The 23,453-nt window shown below is 28.9% G+C and overlaps 1 protein-coding gene across 27 annotated transcripts in view; it reads left to right on the forward strand.

Annotated features, from left to right (window-relative positions):
• LOC107437615 (forkhead box protein P1) overlaps nt 1–23,453 on the forward strand; it is a 403,975-nt gene that overhangs the window by 157,896 nt on the left and 222,626 nt on the right. For all 27 annotated transcript variants that reach the window (XM_071186843.1, XM_071186848.1, XM_071186855.1 and 24 more), the window contains one exon: nt 11,972–12,176. The gene's annotated coding sequence lies outside the window, so the exon portion shown is untranslated. The remainder of the gene's footprint in view (nt 1–11,971; nt 12,177–23,453) is intronic.

Here is a 23,453-nt window from a genome sequence, read left to right on the forward strand (position 1 = left end):
CTTAAATATCGTAATTAAATATCGTATCGCTTAAATATCGATAGCTATTCGACCCTTCTTATGACTTATGTGTATTAACTTTTTTAATGTGCTGTATATAGTGCATTTTATTGATTTGTTAACACTATTAGTAATTCTATAAAATATATTGCCCTATTCATGAAAATATATTTTAATGTTGCCACGATTACTTCAATTCTTACTACTTAATTCTTTCTCGATTTAAGTTTAAAATTGTGATTACCCACAATTTAAATTTACAACATGATTTCAAAGCCAAAAATAGACATACCCTTTAAATATTATTGTTTAAATTACAATTTAGCTAGATATAAATATATTCTAGAGAACTATGAGGTGATAGATTCTAGTTACTTTGATTACATAAATTATTACTACTTGTTTCTTTCTCGATTTAAGTTTAACACACTTCATACTGCAGTTTAAATTTAAGATATGATATTGACCCAGAGTTAAATATACACATAAAATGTTTGTTTGAATTACAATTTAGGTAAATACAAATGGTGTAATATATTTTATTGAATAGTTAACACTGTTAATAACTCAATAAAATGTGTTACCCCATTTATGGAAAATATTTTCTTGTTACTACGATTACTTCGATTCCATTCTTTCAGTTTCAAATAATTTTTACCTACAATTTCAATTTACAATATGGGTTTAAAGTTAAAAAAAGTACAAGTATTAAATTTTATAGTTTATATTTCGAATAAGGCTCAGTTAAATACAAATAGGGTAATAGATTCTAGTCATTATGATTACTTGAATTATGAATTCTCTATTCGTCCTCGATTTAACTTTATACCGTTTTTTTATTACAATTTAAGTTTAAAACATGATTTCTAAGTCAAAATATGAATATACGCATAAAATAATCGCTAATTTAGGTGAATACAAATGGCGTAATACATTTTATTGAATTGTTAACACTATTAGTAACTCAAGAAAATGTATTACCCAATTCATGGAAAATATACTCTAGTTACTACGATTACTTCAATTCTTAATATTCAATTCTTTCTCGAATTAAGTTGCAATAAAATCTTACCTACAATTTAAATTGACAACATAATTTCAGAGCCAAAAATAACTATACACATTAACTATTATAGTTTAAAATACAATTTAGGCAAGTACGAATGGGGTACTACATTCTATTTACAATGATTATTTAAACTCTTCAAACTCGATTCTTTCTATATTTAAGACATTAATTCTAAGTTAAAATAAATATACGCATAAAATAATTGTTTTAAATTCCAATCACAGTAAGAACCTCAAATTCTTCTATGGACTATATTTCTGAGTACTTAAAACAAATGTTTGGTAAAATAAACCATAAAATACACTGAAGTTAGCAATCGAATAAAATTTACTATCACATTCCAGTTCTTCTGATTAAATGTAAAGATGTTCTTAGCAATGAAATGACGAATTCCTTAAAATAAATTCGTTTCTAAGCAGAGCGACAACTCTAAATTAGAACTTCAACGAATACAATTAAACTCGAAAGAAAATAATAACAATAGGAATGAGAGGTATTTTTTTATTCCATTAAAATTTCTGTATCACTACTTCCCTATTAACGCAAAACATTCGAAGCGCATATTTTCACAGAATCGTTTGCTTTTCATTGACATTTCCAACAGTCGAAACACACAAGAAGAAAGAAAAAAAATTCCAAAAGCCTGGGTGAAAAAAAAAGCGACTAGACTAGATTAAAAAAAAGTGTGAATTCATTTTAATTGTCCTAACGGCAAAAAATAATAACACACCCCCCTTGATTCCACGGCTTCGAATGCCATTCGAATCGAAAAAAAAGAAGAAAAAAAAAAACCTTTGTTCTGAAGCTATAAAGACAAACAAACAAGAAATAAAAAATGTGTAACGTTGAAAGAAAAAAACTACAAAACAAATAAAGTGAGCGCAAAAAACATTCTGGAATAAAAAAAATGGTTTAATAAAAATAATAGAGCTGTTCTGAAGAATTGAAATGCTGGGAAGTTTTTAAATACGTTTTGGGACTCAGATGACGTTGCCATGGTAATAGTTTTCCCAAACAACTGTAATATCTATTAAATCTATTAGTTTTTTTCTCCTGTTATGCTGTTTTTATTCGAAATTTTAAAGAAAAAACTTGATTTATGTATGATTTTATTGAAGTTGTTTTTCACCTCTTTTTTACTCACGAAGTTGTGTAGAATGCTTATTTACTAAAGTTTTTAAAGGTGATCTGAGATGGTTGCTATAGTAACAGAATTTAAGCGCAGTAAAAGTTTTCGAAAAGCGCAGCTGAAACAAGACTAGCGAATTCTTGAAGATGTTTCCTTATTTATTATTCTTCTGATGTTGAATAAATTATTTTTTTTTTCTAGATTCTTTAGAATGTGCTGTTCGATTTCGAAATTTTTCACTATTTTCGTCATTATTATTTAGCTATTTATTGAAAAACTTTTTTAACGTTTTTCTAACGTTATTAAGAGAAACAATTTTTAGTGTTTTATGCATTTTTAAAGTAAACTGAAATTGAAAAAAATATTTTTTAGTATCTAATTGGGAAGCATTATTTGTCGTTTTCCTTAGAGTGTTATAGAAATAATTTTTGTTAACTTGTAACATATTTTTAAAGACGCAACAAAACATTTGTGTAGTTAATAATCTAAGACTTTATAACTTTGTGTGTAAATTGTGTAAAAATTATATAATTTTTAAAAAAAAAAAACTATTTTATTATGGCGAACTAAATGATGTTTTAAAAACCTTGAATTTTCTATACAAACATAAATGACTTAATAAGTTTAATTTATTTTTATGCTTGCCACACTTTTGAAACAACTAAATAGTTTTCACAGCTTTTCACAAAAATACTTACTCTTAAATATTTATCTTCAGTTGTGTTTAAAAATAATCACTCACAATTATTTGCTTATTCAAAAATATTCACTTATAAATATTTACTTACACTGTACTTAAAAATAACTGGCCACAAAAATTTACTTAGTGTTGTATTTGAAAATTATTAAATGTACAGTTGTATTTTATTTAGATTATTGTCATGTACTTTAGAGTATTTTTCTTAATATTTTGATGTAAATATTCTATAATTTTGGTAAATATAACAGATTTGCTTTTGCTTCAGCAACAACAGTTTAAAAATTTTTACAATTACTCAGAGTTAAAAATCAAATGCACGGAAATTTGAAGAAGAAAAATACGTAATATTTCAAATACATATAAAAAAGTATATCAAGCACTAAAAAGATAAATGTCAAAAAAAAATCTTGGCTTACAACAATGTACATTTAAAAATGTTTCAACAATATTCCCTAAGTTTAATAATTAAGAAAATTACATTTTGTTTTTGTAAATTGAAAAAAATAGACTTTTTCTAAAATGTAATCTAAAATGTGTTTTAATGAATTTCTTGAATCAAAAAATAAATAAACGTTTAGGTAATATTAAATTTGAAATTGATGTAACACTTTTCATTTTTAAAATCAAACAATTCTAATGAAAGGTTTAAAACAGGAACAACGCAAAAGAATCTAAACAGTTCCAAAAATACTAGCGAGAAATATCAAAAATGGAAACGTTCGCGAAGTCAGGTGAATTAAAATTGTAATTGATTCAAAGCATCAAAATTTCATTTTTAATTTCTTTTTACTGTTTTGTATACTGACATCTCTGAAGGGGGGAGGGGCAAGGTGAATGGGGGTCGGACAGATGAAACGAAGACTTTACACTCGTAAACAGAAACCCTTCAACAATCCGAACTTGAAGCAATCTCGACAAAGGCTTACAAAGATTTATACGGAAAAAAAAACTAAATGAACTAAAAAAATAATAAAAATGATGATTTTAATCTGTCAGAGACAAAATGTCCAGCTTAATTTCTACGTTCCCCTTGCCTAACTCCCCGTTAATACATTTGTTGAGTGTGCGCCAGTTTCAATTACGAACCCCCATTTTTTTTACCTTTTGTTCCTAGAAAAGTTTGTTTAGTATATGCAATTCATTTCTGCCTCCGTTTTTTTTTCTTCTTTTCGAAAACTTTTTTCACTTTAAAAACTCGGTATCTCGTTTTCGTTTTTTTTATTCAATATGTCTGTCCGTCCATTATTTCTTCATCTCTTTTTTCCCCTACCCATGATCCCCTGCATCGGTTTTTACCTTTTAAAAAATGGGGGAAAGAGGTAAAATAATAATAATAAACTTTTAAAAGGGGAGGAAGGTATAGCTACTCCCTTTTTTTGTTATTTTCCTTTATTATTTCGTTTTTGAGACGATTTTTCTAAGAGGCGATTTTAATAAACACAATCTTCTGCGGGTCGCAGATATATATTTGAGTTTTCCGGCGGGAGTGGAGGGGGGAGAAATGAAGAAGGAAATGAAACCTAGGTTTTAATTTGGACTCCTACAGCGACTGAGGAAGAATAAATAATAAAAAAAAGAAGAAAAACAGAAGGGGTAGGAGGGAAAAATCCTTTAAATCATCAGCCTCATCCCAAAGTATAAAAGAGTAAAAATTGATTGCACCAGTTTCTGCTGAAAGATCTTTTTTTTCTTTCTTTTAGATCTGTTATTTTTTACTATATTTTCCTTCTTTTGAATTGAGACGTTTTTGAGATCCAGTTTCTCATTTAGCGGGTTTAGCACTTATTTGTACTACCTCGGAAATTCGAAATCACAAACCCCCCACCCCTGTATCCCTAGCCTCACCCCCTTTACATTTAACTGCCACTCTTTTTCTTTAACTGTTTTAATTCGTTTTTTTACTTCCTGTTGTTGTGGGGGTAGGGCAAAACATATTTGCAGTTCTCCGTACCCTTTGAAAAGAAGATTTTTTTTTGGAATTTTTTTTTCGTTCGTAAAAACAAAACAAAAAAGTCCATATATTTGCTTCTCTGTTGTTAGATTAAAACCAGGAAGTCGCGTTTTTCCCGTTTCTTATTCTAGCCCCTTTATTATTTTTATCCGCCAATTGAAGTTTCTTCAATTTTTTTTTTATTGTTTCACCGTAGTCTCATAGACAAACAATCGAATACTAAAAATAAAATTAACGACGGAAATATATTTATAAAAATTTATTTGGGATTTGAAGATCCCAGGAAATGTGTTTACTTTGCTCCGGTAATATTTTATCCAGAGTTAGAATCTTTCTTTCTTTTTTTTTTATCTATACTTTTTTCGCCAAAGTTATTATCATTACCTTTTGTATGGCGCTTTCTTAGAGAGAATTTAGAAAAATAAAGAGCCGAAATGAAAACTTATTTTCATTAAGCTTGGCAAATAACGGTTCTCCTGTGAAAGTAAACAATTCGCCAAAATAATTGAGGGAGTTTTGTCGCCAAATTTTCCAAAACAATTTTAGGGAGTAACTGACATGTTTATATTAAGTCAAGAAATAAGGAGTTTTCATTATTTTTCAAAACATGCGATTAATTTGGCAGATAAATGTTGAAACTCTTGATAATTGCTTATTTTTTCAATTAGTTTTTATTTTTATTCTTAGAATGCATGTTTTTTTTTAATTATATTTCTGCTAATTAAGAAAATATTCTTATCTTTTGTTATTAAAAACATGTTCCATTAATTGATTTATATTTATGTTAAATGCATTATGTTACGTCAATAATGGAATAATACATTTCATTTCAAATTAAGTAGGGGTTTCGATTCGCAGTTGAGAGACCAACACGGGTTTGAACTAAGGCCTATTTGCATCCGGTAAATGTTTTACAAATAACAAATGTTTAAATATGTAAATAAATTCAAGAATATATATTTTTTTACTCGTTTTTAATTTCGTTCAGACATTTTATTTTATATTTTATAACGGGCGTTGAAGATTCGACCCATTTTGAGTTTACGACTATCAATGTTCAACTTCGTAGCCTTGTAATTTTGTATCCAACTCAGAAGACATGGGAGGGAACTCCTGCATCAAGTCACTATCCTTCAAGACGACCTTTTTAATAGAACTAACCCGCATTTGCGTTACATGGAGAGGAAAACCGCGAGAACCTCCACGGCAAGTAAACGGCACGAAGATTCTAATCCGTGATCAGTCTACCACTGAGGATATTTTGCATCAGAACTGTAGTCGGTGCGATTCATAATTCGTATCAACCAACCACCACTGGGATTCGAACCTGACTCACCTCATTGGGAGGAGAACGCTCTTATCCCTGAGCCACCATTGTCTCATTTAGACGTTGTATTAAATTGAATACTCATATCGTCTTCCTTTAAAAATGTGCTTGACATTAATTTGTGTACTTTCAAAAAAATCGAACTAGGGTTCTAACCTATGATTTATTTACACGAAGTAAATGTTTTTTTTTTCATTTGGCAAATCTTCAAAGGCGTTTTCAAATACTAGTATATACACTTGAAGGGGGTTTAAAAATTTATTTCTACTATCGCATGAAAAAAAACTGTGTCCGCAATTTTCTTGTATGCAATTTCTCAAGAATTTTCTTTCAATTTTAAACCATAGTATGGATATCTTAAACCATATTATTATGCGGTTTTTATGCAATGTTAATAAAGTGTTAAATTGAACTATGTTTTCTTCCAATTGTAAAAATAGTATAATTTTTTGAAACATAAGATAATTATTTATTTTAAATTTTTTTTATATACATTGTTTTGATCTATCCAAGTAGACATAATTTTTATCCTATATGAATAGGTTACTATAGAAATTTTTTTTATGTGAAAATTTATTGTGGTGTGTGGTTAATGACACTTACGGTATCTAATTTATAATTTCCATTTTCGGAAATATGTAATTGAAGGGCTTAAAGCAATAAAGTGATAGGCACTCGACATTTTTACCTCAAAATAGTATTGTTCCTGAACTTTACAATTTCAGAGAAAAAAGTATGGTAAAAACTAAGAGAATAGGGTAAAATTTACATTGTTTCTGACTCTATGGAAGCACCAAAATGTTCGTTAATTTTTTACGAAGTGCTTTAGTAATGATTTTGGTAAAATTAATAATAAAATATAGTTTTATAATATGTAGTAAAATTTAGTAAATATGGTTAAATTTGGTAATTATGATATCTCAGAGCATGACATAAAAGCCATTTATTCGGTTAAAGTTACTTTTCAGTTTTGAATTTTGTACTAAATGTATGGTAATGAGAATTAATTTTGAAAACCAGAATTTCCGGTAAACCGTTACCATATTAACGGAAAAATTACCAAATAGTTTGAATACCCTATATGTTTGTTTTATTATAGAATTATATCATTACTATATAACACGGTAATTTTACCAGAACTTTTTCACCGTGCACTCTATACAGAAACATTTTATTTCCTGCTTAGAAATCGTTCGGATTTTAATCAAATCCGCTCTACTGTTGCAGTTTTAAATTGCGTATTATTATTATATTCCCCCAAGTCTTTCATCAATTTCAAAAGCTACTGACGGTGATGACCAAACAATAAAAACAATTCTTTAAAATCAAAAATTCGAATCATCCTGTACCCTATTAAGCATTTTGTAAGTACAACTATCCCACTCAACTTAAAATCCCACTTTCTTTAGAGGGATAATCAATTTTTAACGCAAGCTTTCAACCAAAATGAAATTTCACTTATATATCCCTTAGCGAGGCTACAAAGTTTTTTCCGTTTTTTTTTTTTCAATCTTCCAATCCGCCAATACTATTGCAAGAGACGGGGGCGTAAGCTACTTGAACTCACAAAACGAAAAAAACTCAGAAATCTTTTTAAAGTACCGTTCGTTATTTATTTACGAGATTTCTCTTTTCTTTTATCCAGTTTTACTTTATTTCGATGATCACTTTTTGGACTTAAATCCAGTATTGAACCGATAACAGGAATCGCCACAAAATGTTATTATATCGAATAGGGGGATGGGAATCACCTTCGTCGAAGTGGAAAAAAATAATAATAAAAAAAAGGAAACAATTGAAAAGGGAACAAAACTGGAAATGGATTGGGCTATAAATTTATCCCTTCACTTTTCCTGTGTCTTCGTGATGTCTACTTAACAACAGAAAAAGTATTGGAGATGGAAGCCCCGAAAAAGGGGTTCGTTTAGATTTTAAGTGTGTTTTGAAGATTTGTTTTACTTTTGAAAATTTGTGAAAAACAATCGTGTTATGGACTGAGAAACATTTAGCTAAGATTTTGTAATAAATAGATCATCGTGCCGAATACATAACATTTTGTAAAACTGTCTTTTACTACGATGGAACATAAGTGAACATTGGCGTAAATTTGATTGTATTAATTCGTTTCAATAATTTATTAAAACTTTTGTGTTTTAGTGTTCTACTTTATCCTCCATAGTTTAATATTACTTTATCAAAAAATTACTTTGTCATTTTAAAATTTAAATTGTCTTTATTTCTTTGAAAATTTTTGAATTTTAGAGGCGCGTCTTTCAATATTTTAAACTCTCCTCTCCTCTTAATTTTTTATTTAGAAAAACAATATATATATAAGTTCAAAATGAAGATAAAATATAGGAAAATTATAGACATATGAAAAAAAAGGGGGGGGATATATATATATATAACTTTTATTTAATTGATTTATACTTCCTTAAGTTTATCTTTGTTAACTTCACTCAGTTAACTTTAAATGTGTAAGATAAAGAATTATGTCTATTGTTTGATTTTTGTTTTCCATTTAGATATTTTACTTTACTGAAATTTTCAAATTACAGTATTATTATATATTTGCAATTCCAAACATTTACAATTGCCTAAATGTTTAGAAATACGTTAACTATTAAATTTATGTGAAATCAATAATAAAAATTATGCGGTTTTTGTGTTTAATATTGGAATTCAAGATAGTAGACTTGGAATTGAAATGCTGTGCTTACAAATTTACATAGGTATTTTCTTGCAAAAGGTACCAGTTAAAATGTATAGGTGCAATTTATTTTGATTTAAATTTATTGGCAAAATTTATTTTAAATATTTCGAACAATGTTAGATAATCAAAGCTATATTAGACATTCACAAAATATACAACTACATTATGATTAATATTGCATCTGTTTCCAGAATTAAAATTCTCAGTACTTTCCTTAAGTTGAAGATATTTAATAGCTGTATTAGACATTTATAAATTACATAATGACATTATGACGAATATTGCATTTTTCACCAGAATTAAAATTCTTAGTTATTTTCTTAGAAGTTAAGGATTTTTAAAAGCTAGGTTATAAATTTGCGAAATTTACAAGGACATTATGACGAATATTGCATCGGTTTCCAGAATTAAAATTCTCAGTATTTTCTTTAAGTTAAGGATATTCAAAAGTTGTATTAGACATTTAGACATTTACTAAATGTACAACTACAATACGATGAATATTGCATCTGTTACCAGAATTAAAATTCTCAGTACTTTTCTAAAGTTAAAGATATTAAAAATCTGTATTAGACATTTACAAATTATATAATGACATTATGACGAGTATTGAATTAGTTACCAGAATTAAATTTCTTAGTTATTTCCTTAAGATTCAAAAGCTACATTAGACATTTATCAAATATACATGGAAATTATGACGAATACTGAATTTTTTTCGCGAATTAAAATTCTCACTTTTTTCTTTAAGTTAAGGACAATAATGTTTTTAGAAAATTTTAAATACTTCGTCAAATAAAAGCACATTTATCTTAAACTTAATTAACTAAGTGCTTTCCATGAAGGAATAAAAAACTATGGTCTACTGTTCTAGGACTATTTCGGATTATGATCGAATCAATAAAAAAAAAGTGTTCCAGTTTATGCAACATAATATTGGAATGCAAGGTAAGAGAGTTGGTATTAAAACTAGTCAGTAAATAAATAAAATGTCGTCACAACCGTAACCGGATCACGTACCAAATGACTATCGAGGCGGCCAGCTATTTTTCAGGTCCTCTAGTTCTATATTGATGTACATCCAGTTTCCATGGTATTTCTAAATTACAAACAACATAACATCGTACAACATCGGCCTTTGGGAAGAAAAAAAATGTATATTACGCCTTTTCTTTTTTATCATCTAATATATGTTACACATTTTTGAAACCCTCAATTTGTTTGAAACAAGAACAACGCATCTTCTGATTTATTGCAGTCTGAACTTCGACATTTTGGACGCGGCCCGGTTTTATTTTGAGCTTGAAAAACTTTTTTTTCCCTTCTGCTATTTAACTACTGAACGATATTTGAAAATTAATATGACTGCTATTTTTCTTAAAGTCAACTAGTTTTAGTTATAGTAATAGTTACTGTTAATTTTTTCGGAGAATGGACTGAATGGAAAATATTTTAAATTTTTAAAACTGGATGTTTTTTTGTATGCTGAAATTAGATCTGTGCAAATATTTTATGAATTTTTAAACGTGTCCATTGTTTACTCATTCTTTCAAACATTGAGAGATTCATGCTCAAAAACTGGACGTGTAACTCACGAGATTGGTGAAAATATACATTACCTATTAAAACGCATCTTTACAAACATCCATTTCGTCACCATCATGACCCATATAAGTTGTCCTCCTTCATTTGATTTCGTTAATTTTTCTCAATTCACCATAACCATGGTGAAAGAATTACATTTTCCAGCTCATAACCTAAGCAATTATAGAGTCACATATTCAGAAACTTTGTAATTTTGTCAAGAAATGAAAACTCTTGTTTCATGACAAAACAGATTTCAAGTTTAAGTTTAGTTGAAACTGTAGAGAAATCTCGGAAATTGAGTTGCCTTAACCATTTTTTACAGTGGGTTAGTTTATGAACAAGAAACTTGGAGGTCACCTTCAATCATTTCTACCAAAACGGATCAATTTATTTGTGCAACCGGTAGACTTTATGAACTCTTGAATTTAAACTGTCTCTGGCTGCACCCAATCCAAGATCACATCGAAAATATTCAGTGAAATAATTTCAGTCTTGGTAAAAATGACCCATATTAGTTTTTCTCCATCATTTGATTTCGTTAATTTTTCTCAATTCACGATTACCATGGTGAATGAATTACATTTTCCAAATCATAACCTAAGCTATTATAGAATCTCATACAGTTTGTTAGAAACTTTGTAATTTTGTCAAAAAATGAAAATTCTTGTTTCATGGAACAGATTTCAAGTTTAAGTTTAGTTGAAACTATAGATTTTATAAACGTTTGAATTTGAACTGTTTCTGGCTGCACCCAATCCAAAAACACATGGGAAATATTCCGTGAACTAATTTATGTATATTTTCTTACAATTTTGCGTAATGATTTTTATTAGTCTTCTTTTTTATATTACGATTAAAAGAAAAAGACTAAAAATTATGCTTACTAAAATGCTTACTAAAAATACCTGTTTAAAATTTAAACTTATAGTTTTTCTGTATTGTCCTTAATAATACTTTTCTTAAACTATTATCAAAATGTCACTCCAAGAGAGGTTTTTATATAAACCAAAAATGTGAATTTTTAGTTTGTCCCTGTTGCTTACTAAAAATACTTCATTTTCTGTGTGTTGCATTGATAGAAAGTTTTATATCGTCTAAAATTTTAACTCATAGTTAACTTATCGTTGTAGTCTATGTTTATGTTGCTCACTAAAAATACTTCATTTTCTGTGTGTTTCATTGAGAGAAATTTTTATATTGTCTAAAACTTAAACTTACAGTTGTAGTCTATGTTGCTCTCTAAAAATGCGTCATTTTCTGTGTGTTTCATTGAGAGAAAGTTTTATATTGTCTAAAACTTTAACTTATAGTTGTAGTCTATGTTGCTCACTAAAAATACGTCATTTTCTGTGTGTTTCATTAAGAGAAAGTTTTATACTGTCTAAAACTTTAATTTATAGTTAACTTATAGTTGTAGTCTATGTTGCTTACTAAAAATGCTTGTTTAACACTATTATCTTTCAGTTATTTACAGAGTGTATATTTGTCTTTCTAGGTGAGAATACCATTGCCACCCGTTGAAAGTCACTAAATATAATCATAGACGATTTAAAATCCATCACACCCCTACAATCATTTCTTCATCAAACCTGCTCTTCCCGTAAGTTCATTTTACTTGTCAATATTCTTCTCGAGTAGTTTCCACACCAATCATCAAAATCTTCGACTCACCGAAACCACCCATTTCCCCGTCTTTACAGGTATGTTCATTTATTGTTTTACATTTTTAATTTTTTAGAAGTTTTTAATGATAAGTTAAGTATTTTAAGGTGAATTTGACGAACGGTAAAGTTATTACAGTTTTGTTTTTCAAACCGAACTAAAATTTGCGGAAATTTTTTGTATGCAAAATGTATTTCAAATGATTCTTTATTAAATGATGTGTCATATGATAATATTGTGTATTGTGTGCAAGTTTTGCACTGAGACTCACTCTTAGAAATGTAACTCTCACTTTTGACGATTCGGCAATTTTTGAGTTCTATTTCGTTAGTTTTTAGAATCGTTTCGTCACGAAATCACGTGATTTGTGACGATACGAGAACTTTCAAATAAGTGAAGAAAATGTTTTCTCAACTCGAAACCTCATCATAGTACATTGTGGGAGATTGTTAATTAGAATGATGAAACTGGAATGAAGACTGGACAATCGAAAATGAAGTGTCGAATTAAGCAGACCGGCTGTATAGTGGTCAAGGAGTTGGCACCATATCCGGAGTTCGAATTCCGCTTCTGGCATGGGTGAAAATTATCTCTGTTCTAGCTGTTCGTCTTGTGTTGGGATGATATTGATCCACCTATATGATGCTTCAAGTTCAGTACATTAAGCACTGTGAGAGTTTTTTTTTCGAGGAAAAAAAAAGAATAACGAAATATTTTTTTATTTTTGACGAAATTCGTTTCTTCTAGGAAATGATGATAGTTATGTCGTCACTTTGCCGAAATGTTTGCTTGGAGCATATACAAGGAAACGGTTTTATTTTTGCACGTGGGATATTTTATAAGAACAAAAAATGAATAAACGAAGCTGCAAAATATATAAATATAAATTTCACCATTGAAGATTACACCAAAATGGCATCCAATATCTTAATTCACTATGAAATTTCTTCAATACTTTTGATGTCATTATAAGCTGAACTGAAATTTAGTTATTCTAATAGTACTATTAGAATAAATAGTAATATAAAATTTGGTATTCTAAACGTATAATAATTTGAATGTAAATATGATTTCATAAACTATTGAAAGGAATTACTCAATGTTAAGGAATGACAACTAAAATGTATTTTTGAAGGAAAAGAAACTGCAGTTAATATTTGAATTGTCAGATGTGTTTTTACGATGTAATAATATCTTTCACAAGTATATTTTTTTAGAAATTTAAACAGTTATTGTGTTTAAAGAAATTTTAAAAAATAATTAAACTATGTATAAATGATAAGGAAAAAAACTTTTAGATTTTTTCCTCACATCTTAAGTGAGAAAAACTTTCAGCGCTATAAAACAGCCTTTTAGAACACTGTACAAGATGTATAGATTAATGTTTCATTATAGTTGAATAAATTTGTTATGAAAATGGAGACTATATCTTTTTAATTATGAAATTGTATCTATAATTAAAGAAAGTGAGATCTGATGTAAAAAATACTACAATTAATAATTTTGAAGTAAAAAGTGGATTTTAATGTGCTGAACGACAAATAAATTTCTCAGAATAATTATGAAAAAATCACTAATTTTCTCCGATTTCTTAGAAAATATTTCATTGACTTATTTATAATTAAAACATAAACCAAAAAATAAAATTAATACATAAAATACACTAACGGTTTAAAAAAAACACTTACAGTTAAGTTCACTGCAATATTACGTGACTTTACTATTAAAATCTTTTCTCTATATCAGTTAGTTTTAATAATTGCTAAGATTACTTTTACGCTATAAGTCAGATAATGATTCTAAAACACGATAAACTTTAATGTTTATTTACTGATTTCTATGTCTATTTCAAATATATTTCCATTGTGAAATGCACTACACGTGGAGTTTGTTTTTTTCCCCAACCGGTTTTAGATAAAATATTTTGTTGACTTATTTACGATAAAAACAAAAATTTAAGGCAAACACTTTTACAGTTAAAAAAACAAACATTTATGGTTCAGTTTACCGCTATATTACGTGACTTTACTATTAAAATATTTTCTCTATATCAGTTGGTTTTAATTATTGTTAAAAGTACTTTCACTGTACAAGCCAGATAATGAATCAAAAATACGACACATATTTCAGCTTATTTGCTCATTCCTATATCCATTTTAAATATGTTTCCTTTTTAAATTTCTGTTTTTCTTACTGGTTCGACATAAACTATTTAACTTTTTTATTTACGATAAAACAGATACAAAAAAAGCACACTTACCGTTAAAAAAAAACATTTATTGTTTATGACGTGACTTTACTACTAAAATCTTTTCTCTGTATCAGTCAGTTTTAATTATTGCTAAAAGTACTTTAACTCTATAAATCAGATAATGATACTAAAATACGATGTACTACTCAGTTTATTTACCCATTTCTATATCTATTTCAAATATGTTTCTATTATAAAATACACTACAAGTGGAATTTTTCTTAAAACCAAATCAGCACATTTCGAATGAAATGTGACATATAATTGCAGCTCAGATAAGAGTTCTCAAAAAGCAAATCATCGCCAATAAATTTCCAACTAACGTTTCACAAAACCGATAATATTGCAACTTCTCTTGGAAAAGCCGAGAGCACAATTATCAACTCTTACATGCATTATCAAAACCGGTGTGGGGGAAAAAAATGAAATGAAATGAAAGAAAGGGGGTGCCGGGATATTCTAGAAGATATCGTCGGTGGTGTTACTTCAAGAAGCACGTATATCTGACTGATTGCTCTAGAAATAAAGAACTTGAGAAAACCAAGAAGCACTAAAAGATAAATCTTTAATATTGGCGGCATTAACTCATTGAAAGACCGTGTTTATCTCTTTTAGTTACTTCTCTTAAATACGGCTATACTTCGGATAAAGGAAATAGAAGGGCTATATCGAAGGAACTAATGGTCTTCCCTTTTATTGCTTAGCGGGGAAGAACAATTTACGGGCTCATCATAACTTGGCGCGAATGAGATATGAAAAATAAGATTTTTTTCCCTTTTATGTGAGGGATGGGGATTATTTTCCCCCATTTTTTTTTAAAACAAAAGTACCATTCCCTCATTTAGTTTTAAAACAATAGGGGTAGGAGGGTAGTTTGGTAATAGAAGTTTCTAAAAAGCACACAAATATATATATAGCTTCAGTTAACGATGGAGCTCAAATTCCATCGCTCAAAAAGAAATCGACAAAAATCTATCGTAGGTACTTGAAAAGAGGTAAAAACTCAATCTTTGGCGATTAAAAAATAAAGCCAGGATGAGGAAAAGGAAACGATGCCCTAAAAAAACTGGAAATTATTCCTCGCTTTAACTAAGTAAAGTTGCTTAGAACGGCACTAATGCAGTAATTTTTGAAGACTTTTTTTTTTTGCACTTTATGCTATACATATAGGCTTAGTACCTACGACACTTATTACTCTCCAGTTTTTCCGGAAAAATTTTCCGGAGATGGGGAAATAAATGCTGGAATGAAGATGGAGAGTAAATTAGGAAAGATGATTTAATAAATTGCTTGATGATCGAGGAGCTTATTTTATAATAACTTCGCTATTTATATGGAATTAGACTTCAGGGGAAAATAATAATAGTTAGGGCAAGTTCTTTCTTTTCGTCAAAAGAATAATGGAACTATATTTTATTCTATATATAGCCCTTTTTTATTATATATTTTGTCAGTTTTCATCGAAGATATTACCTTCGTTATTTTTTAAGATGATCGTTTTTTTCCATTCCTTTTCAAAATGTCATAACATTGACGGAATTAGCCCTTTTTTCATTTATACATTTTTCACATTTCCCCCCCACATTTTCCATATTATGTCATCAATTCATGTGTTAAAATGAATGAGTTCAGGTGAATTTCTGAAAAGTATTATGAATATAAGAATATATTTTTTTTATGGCGTAGAAAAAGTTTTCTTAACAGTTTCATTATTTCCAAAAATAAAAGGTGTTGAAAAAATGCTTAAATTTACATATATTTTCGGTGTTTACGAAAATAGTTGTGGGTAGTTTATTTTGCCATGGTTAATTAATAAAATTTGGTTCATAAAAATGTAACGAATAGAAAAGCTTGTGAGCTGATTCTTTTTTTCAACTAATATAAATTTTGAAAGGATGGGTAAAAAAAGCAGGTATTTTTTTTATGTGTACAAAAACATTAAGATGCAATTTATTTAGCCTTAGTTAATAAATAAAATCTGAAATACAAATAAATAATAATACGTTAACCAAACTTTTATTTTTTTAACTGCTTAATAAAGACTTGTTAGCTGTGCCATTATTTTCAACAAATAATAAGTAAAAACCTGAGAAATAGGCGGACAGTTTTTACTGTGTAAACTAACAATAGTGCGCAATTAATTTCGTTTTCTTTATTAAATTAAATTTCGCCAACAAAAATAATAAATTAGGGTTGAACATATTTTATCTATTTACGGAGTAGAAAAAAGTAGTTAAATGTTTCGTGTTTTTTCCACGAATGAGAATTCACAACGCATTAATGAATGAGAAAGCATTAATTTCAATAAAAAGGTAAACGGGTAAATATACGTATAATTTTTGTAATTACGGCAAACATAAGTTCATTAATCATATATTATGTATTAAATTTGAATACACTGATACTTTTACCGTGTTGAAAAGTGTTATACCGTTTCGATAAACTTTTAAAGACTAAATTGTTTAATTTAATGTAATACATGTAATTTGGTAAGCAAATTTTTGTTCGTGCTCAGTTCTAAACGAGGAAATTTTTTTTCGTAAACTTACCTTACCGTTTGGTAACAAAAATTTTTAATGAAAGAAAAGCATAATTCTAATAATAAAAAAAATATGCGGCATTTAAAACATTCATTTGATAATTTTCTCTTTCATGTAATAACGGTTTACAGGAAATTCTGGTTTTCAAAATTAAAGCTCTTATTAGCACAGGTTTAAATTAAAAAAAAAAAAAACTTACAAAGTTGAAAAGTAAATTTAACAGAATAAATGGCTGCTTGTATGTTATACTCTAAGATATCATGATAAAATTACCTAATTTAACCACATTTACGAATTTTATTACACATTATAAAACCGTATTTTATTGTTAACTTTATCAAAATCATTACCAAAGCACTTCGGCAAAAGTTACCGAGCATTTTGATGTTCCCATAAAGCGGTACATTTTATCATGTTCTGGTAGTTTAGACCATACCTTTTTATCTCAGTGTGTTGTTATCTAGTGGAAATACCAGAAATTCGTGAAGTAACAATCTGAAAACAATACTAATAAAGCGTTTGATGCAAAAATTTTATTCTCGGCAAAATTGTGCACATCACTTTACTGCTACCAGCCCTTCAATTATATATTTATGAAAATGTTAAACTTAAACATTAATGTATTTCCTAGTATTTAACTTTAACATTAATTACATTTTCTAAACATGACGCTAAGACATATTCTACATTTCCAACTATATCAGTATTTATTTTAAGCCTTTTGTCATTATTTCCAGTTGTTCACCAGCCTTAACACAACAAGTGAAAACACGGCCCGTCTTTTCCTACCAATTACTTGCATCTCCAATAGGTCACGCCGCAGCCACTATCAATTACGAGACCACACACCAAAAAACACAAACTCTATTCTATACCAGCATGAGCGAAAAAAAAGAAGAAAAAAACATACTGAGGCGATTCACACGAAATACACAGAGCTCGAATTTGTCGCGTGATTGTCGTGCCTGGTTGACACTTTGGGGTCCAGCAGGGTCTGGTCCCCACCCAGGTAATTACAGACTAGAAGTCTGTTGTTTCGACTCCCCCTCACCCAACCCAATACTTGTACTTGATCTTTTTTTGGGCCCTGTTCACCGCCGCAGCCCCTCCCTCCTGTACGTGTAACTTTCCGGTAAGTCCACGCAAACAAATTTTTAGAAAAGGACAGCACATAGCCTTTACTATTGAAGTGTATAAAATGAGGGAACGTATAGATGTTAAATTACTGCATTAAGTCGAAAAAAATCCTTGCATTTTTTTTTTAACGCGAGGGTTGTAAGTTAAAACAATAACGATTGCATTTACAGGATGCGTAGCGTTTTTAAAAAGTGTATAAAGGTGCTTACTTTCGATTTTCGTTTTTTAAAAGCCCTTAAAGGTGCTTTTTTCATTGGGTATTTTTAAAAAGTGCTTAATTTTCCCTATTTCGAAATGAGATTTTTCCTTCACTATGTTGATTTTCTCTTCGAATTATGCAAAAAGACGCAGTTCACATTGTTATATTCAACGTTTTTACAATTAATTCAATCCCAATCTATTTCGGCGTATTGTCAGTCAGTAGGATACGAAAAAGTCATTCCTTTTACATAATTCAAAATTTCATGATTTTTGAGAATTTTCAAAAACAATGCCAAAAGGTTTTCTTTTTTTGACATGATGGTTAAAACAAGATAAAACCGACAATTGTCAAAAATTCTCCAACCCTGTCGAATTATGATATTTTTTTAAAGTGCTTTAAAATATCTTGGAGTGCTTGAAAAGTGCTTAAACGGTGCTTATTTTTTGTTGAATAATTTGGCTACGCACCCTGATTTAATAATTGTATATATTTTGATTTTGTTTAAATTTGATTCATTTTAACAGCGTTTTTCTCTGGAGCGATATTTTAAGCGTTAAAGAATTGCCGAATTTCTAAAGCTTTGCACTAAAAAAAGTATGGCAAGAAAAATCCTACCAGAATATGGTAAAATTTACTGTGTTTCTGGCTCTATGAGAACACCAAAAAGTTCAATAATTTTAACTGAAGCTTTTTGATAATGATGCGGTTGGTAATTATTTCGTCTCCATTAACAATAAAATATGGTTTTATAATGTGTGATAACATTTGGTAAATGTTGTAAAATGTTGTATTTTTTCGTGATACTTTAGAGTATGGAATAAAAACCATTTATTCGGTTAAATGTATTTTTCAGTTATGTTATTTTTACCTAATGTTTGGTAATGAGAACGATAATTTTAGAAACCAGAATTTTCGGCAACCGTTACTATATGAAAGGAGAATTACCAAAATAATGGTTTAAATACTGTATTACTTACGTTTTATTGACCAGAATTGCGATTTTTCTCCCGAAAATATTTTTACCAGACAGTACGGTAAAATTTCTTTCACCGTGTAGTTTGATTGTTCTGCTTTAAATGCCCTAGCACTAATCAAATGCTCGATTTCTAAATATATGTTTAATATGAATTTCTTATTTGAATTAAAAAGTTCAAAAAATATTGTCCGTGGAGCGTTGGAAAATATTTTGTAATGAAATGTTTGTTTTCAAAACATCTGAGTTCTACACAATTTTTTTTATTTATAACAAAAAAGAGAAGAAAAGAAGTATCTTGATTCTTTTCTCAAGATGAAAACCGATTAAACTTTTCAGTTTGTTTACGAACGGCATCGTTAGAACAGTTTGGAGCGGATTCCGAAAATTCCGTGCCAGGGAACTGACCCTATGTTCTTTTACATTACTTTGTAAAATAGCCGCTATCATTTTGTTATCCAAGAATGGAAAAACTACCAAACGAAAGGTTTAAATACCGTATATTTTGGCTTTATTAACCGAAATATTAATATAATTTTTTCTCCTTGTGATCTACTTATCTCTGTACATAAAATTATTTATTGTAAAATGTAATGTGGTAAAATAAAAGTGAGAAACTAAGCTAAGAAAACCGTGGAAACCTAGAGAGAAAAAGATCAAAAGATGAACAAGAAAAACCACAGCAGCCGAGAGAATCATATCAGGGTAAACTCTGATTGTTTCTGTTGAGATGAACTCTGTTTTATCCTGATTTACTCCTCTCGGCCACTGTTATTTTTCATGTTCTGTTTTCATCTTTTTTCTCTCTCAGCTATAAATTTTTTCCCCTCGCTTTTATCTTCCCATTAATCGTTGGCAACTTTGCGTTTTATAATTCAAATTACATTTGTTTCCTCTCATTCGCGTATGGAAAGTCTTGAAAATGGGTGTTTACTTTTGAGCCCTTGAAACATTTCGATAAGTGACTCTTGTTTCAATCACGCCTATTGCTCCTGGGTTTAATATACCCGATCCCGTGCAACGATGAATATACAATACCTATGTAAAAATATACCCTACGTGTCATATAGATCATAAAATAATTCCCAATTAGATTCGAAATTTTTTTCTCTACAGATTTTCTAAACTTTTTAACTCAAACGGGGCTTCGTTAATAAAGTTCCTCACAAGGAGTGTGAGTGCCCCACTTTTGATTTAATATACCACCGCGTCTTCTGAGTTGGGTTCATAATAAAAAGAATATGTTAAAGAGCATTTGATTGAATATAAGTGAGATTGTTTTGATTCATATTTTGTTGATAAATTGCAATTTTTTATCACTCCCGTGAATATTTTCTCCGTAATAGCACTCACAATTCCTCCTTTTTGAGGACGCAGATGGGAGGAGGGGGGAGGGTGAAATTCCATCATATGACATCAACACCAACAAACACGCAAACCATGCTTTTCCCACACCACCTTTTATAATCCTTACAGTGGGAACTACAAAACAAAATAGAAAAAAAAAATATATGTAAGAAGAAAAAAAATCCAAAATTTTTCGTTTTGTTTTTGTTCTTGCAGCATTCGAAGTTTATTGAGAACTTTCTTATACATTTTCATCTGGTGTTGCTGTATACAAATGTCTGTAAATCACAGTTGCCGGGTGTGTCCATCTGCGTGTTGTGTTTGTCGTCGTCGCACGCATGTTATTTTTGTTGGCCAGTGATTATGAGGGGGAAGGAAAAAAGAATGCAAGACGCGACATTGATGACTCGGTTACAGTTATGTTAAAGGGTTCTATCGTGACATTTTTAAATTAGGTTGCAGTACATTTTTATTAAATACTAATATTTTTTTTAATTATTCTTTGCTATTATGTATGTATAATACAAAAATTACACTATTTTGAAATTTCGGTTAATTCAAAATTCGATTGATGAATTACTTTTCGATTTGATGAATTACTTTTGATTTTTTTTATATATAACGAGTATTTTAACTCTCTGAAAATTGATACCTAAATATTACGAAAGTTTCTTCGTCTTTGACGAGATAACTATCACTTCTTCGAGGAAACGAATTTCGTCAAAATGAAAAAAATATTTCGTAATTCTATTTAAACGAAAGAAATAAAAGCTAAGCGTTATGTTTCTAACTTTTCTAATTAATACTTAAACATAGGCACCATATAGATGGCACAACACAACAAAAACAGATAGAACAGAGAGATAAATTACACCCATGCCCGAAAAAGGGTTCGAAACCCGGATACGGGGGCCGATTCCATGACCACCATACAATCAGGTCGGCTTAATTCTATATTTTATTTTTTATCGTCTAGTCATTCTTCCAGTTTCATCATTCTAGTTAACAATCTCCCACAATACACTGTAAAGAAATATCGAGTTGAGGAAACATTTTCGTCATGTATTCGATAGTACGTGCTTCGTCACAAGTGACGTGATTTCGTGACGAAATGATTCTCTAAATTAGCGAAATACTACTCAAGGATTGCTGAATTGTCAAAAGAGAGTTTTATTTCTGAGAGTGCAAAAGCATTTTGTTTTAAAACTAACTTAATGCAATATTTTTTAAACTGAAGTCGCTTTACTATATGTTTCTTAACTTACGTTAATAAGAGGTCTAGACAATGACAAGCGTATCTTAAGTGCAGGCCATAGAATAAAGGCTGTTTAGTTACTTAATATTATTTAATAATTCCCGTTTTTAAGAAAATTCTCCCCTATTTTCTATGCATTTCATACAAGGATTATTGCAATAGCAACACTTTTAATTAATACTTCAACAGTTTTTTTTATTTTTTAAATTTATTTGAAAGTTTTATGCCTAATCCTTATCTTCCTTGAATAGTTTTGGTTTTCGAATCCTTGAATCTAAGCTAATTTTGAATCTAAACGTCCCGATTTCGAATCCTGAAATCCTAGCTGATTTTTAATATGAACATCTGAGTTCGAATTCTTGATTCAAAACTGAATTTAAAGGTTGTCGTCTTTTATATACTATTTTAAATCAGATCCCTTACTTGATATGTAGCTTTTTTCACATCTGATCAAAAAGAGTTTCTTTTCTTTCCAAATATATAGGAAGTTCGACACATAATAATCAAAATATTATTTTTTAAAATGAAAATATCAATAGAGATTTTTATCAGTTTCTCAGATAGTAATTTTTAATTAAAATTGGATATAATACAACAATGTATTTCACCTTTAACTTAACGAAAACTTATACTTAAATGCATTTTACATTTAAAGCTTCTGTTATTCTGAATATGTCTTATATTTTTATTGACAAAAAAACTACAAAACATTTATTTAATATGTTTCGTCATAAAATTATTGAAAGTTTATTTTAGAGTAATAATTGTAACTTATTTATATTTATGGTAGTTGAGTAAGTGTTATTACGTTTCTCAATTGATATATTTTATTCTCATTTACTTTGTTTTAATTTATGAGAAATTTAGTTTTTACTTTAGTACCGATACAAGTAAATACAAATTACCAGTTTGTCAAATATAATACTATGATTAATCTTTCAAACATTTTTACTCGACTTTTGAAGTATTTCTTATTCTTTTCTTCATTGCTAATGACTTTTAGAAATATACATATTAGTTTAATGAAAATTTGAATTGATCATAGCAAAATATTAAAATGTTTATCTTCTCTATATAATTTTAAAATTTGCTTAAGGGTAAGTTCGTTTCGTTTGTTACATTTTGCTAATTTAAAATGACTCTTAAGTACTTTTTGCACTTGATTTTACATTAATTTTAATTACTCTTGATTCAGAAAACTATGTTTGAACTATTTCATTTATTGAGTAATACTGATAGAGATTTGTAAATCTTAATCAGCCCGTCTGACCACATACTTCTTGTTTTGCAATCATATAAATCGCATATTTAATCATTACTATAAAAACGTTTAAACATTGTTGCAAAAATAGTAAAACTTTATATTTACTTATGATTGTGTGTAATTGATGGCGAATATTTGCCAGTTCAATTTCGTTATTCGAAAAATGTAATTCAAGCTAAATAAATATGGATTTAAAGGAATTATATTTAATTAAGTATAATTTTTTTATAACCTTCTCTTTAAATATTTCGCAAAATAGTCCTGTCGTCAATACCACTAAAATAGATTTAAACTGAAAGCAAACAGTTCGGTTTAAAGCGAACTTATTACTTATGCGCCGTAAATA

Source organism: Parasteatoda tepidariorum, chromosome 10, assembly GCF_043381705.1.
Source record: "Parasteatoda tepidariorum isolate YZ-2023 chromosome 10, CAS_Ptep_4.0, whole genome shotgun sequence".
Lineage (NCBI taxonomy): Eukaryota > Metazoa > Arthropoda > Arachnida > Araneae > Theridiidae > Parasteatoda > Parasteatoda tepidariorum.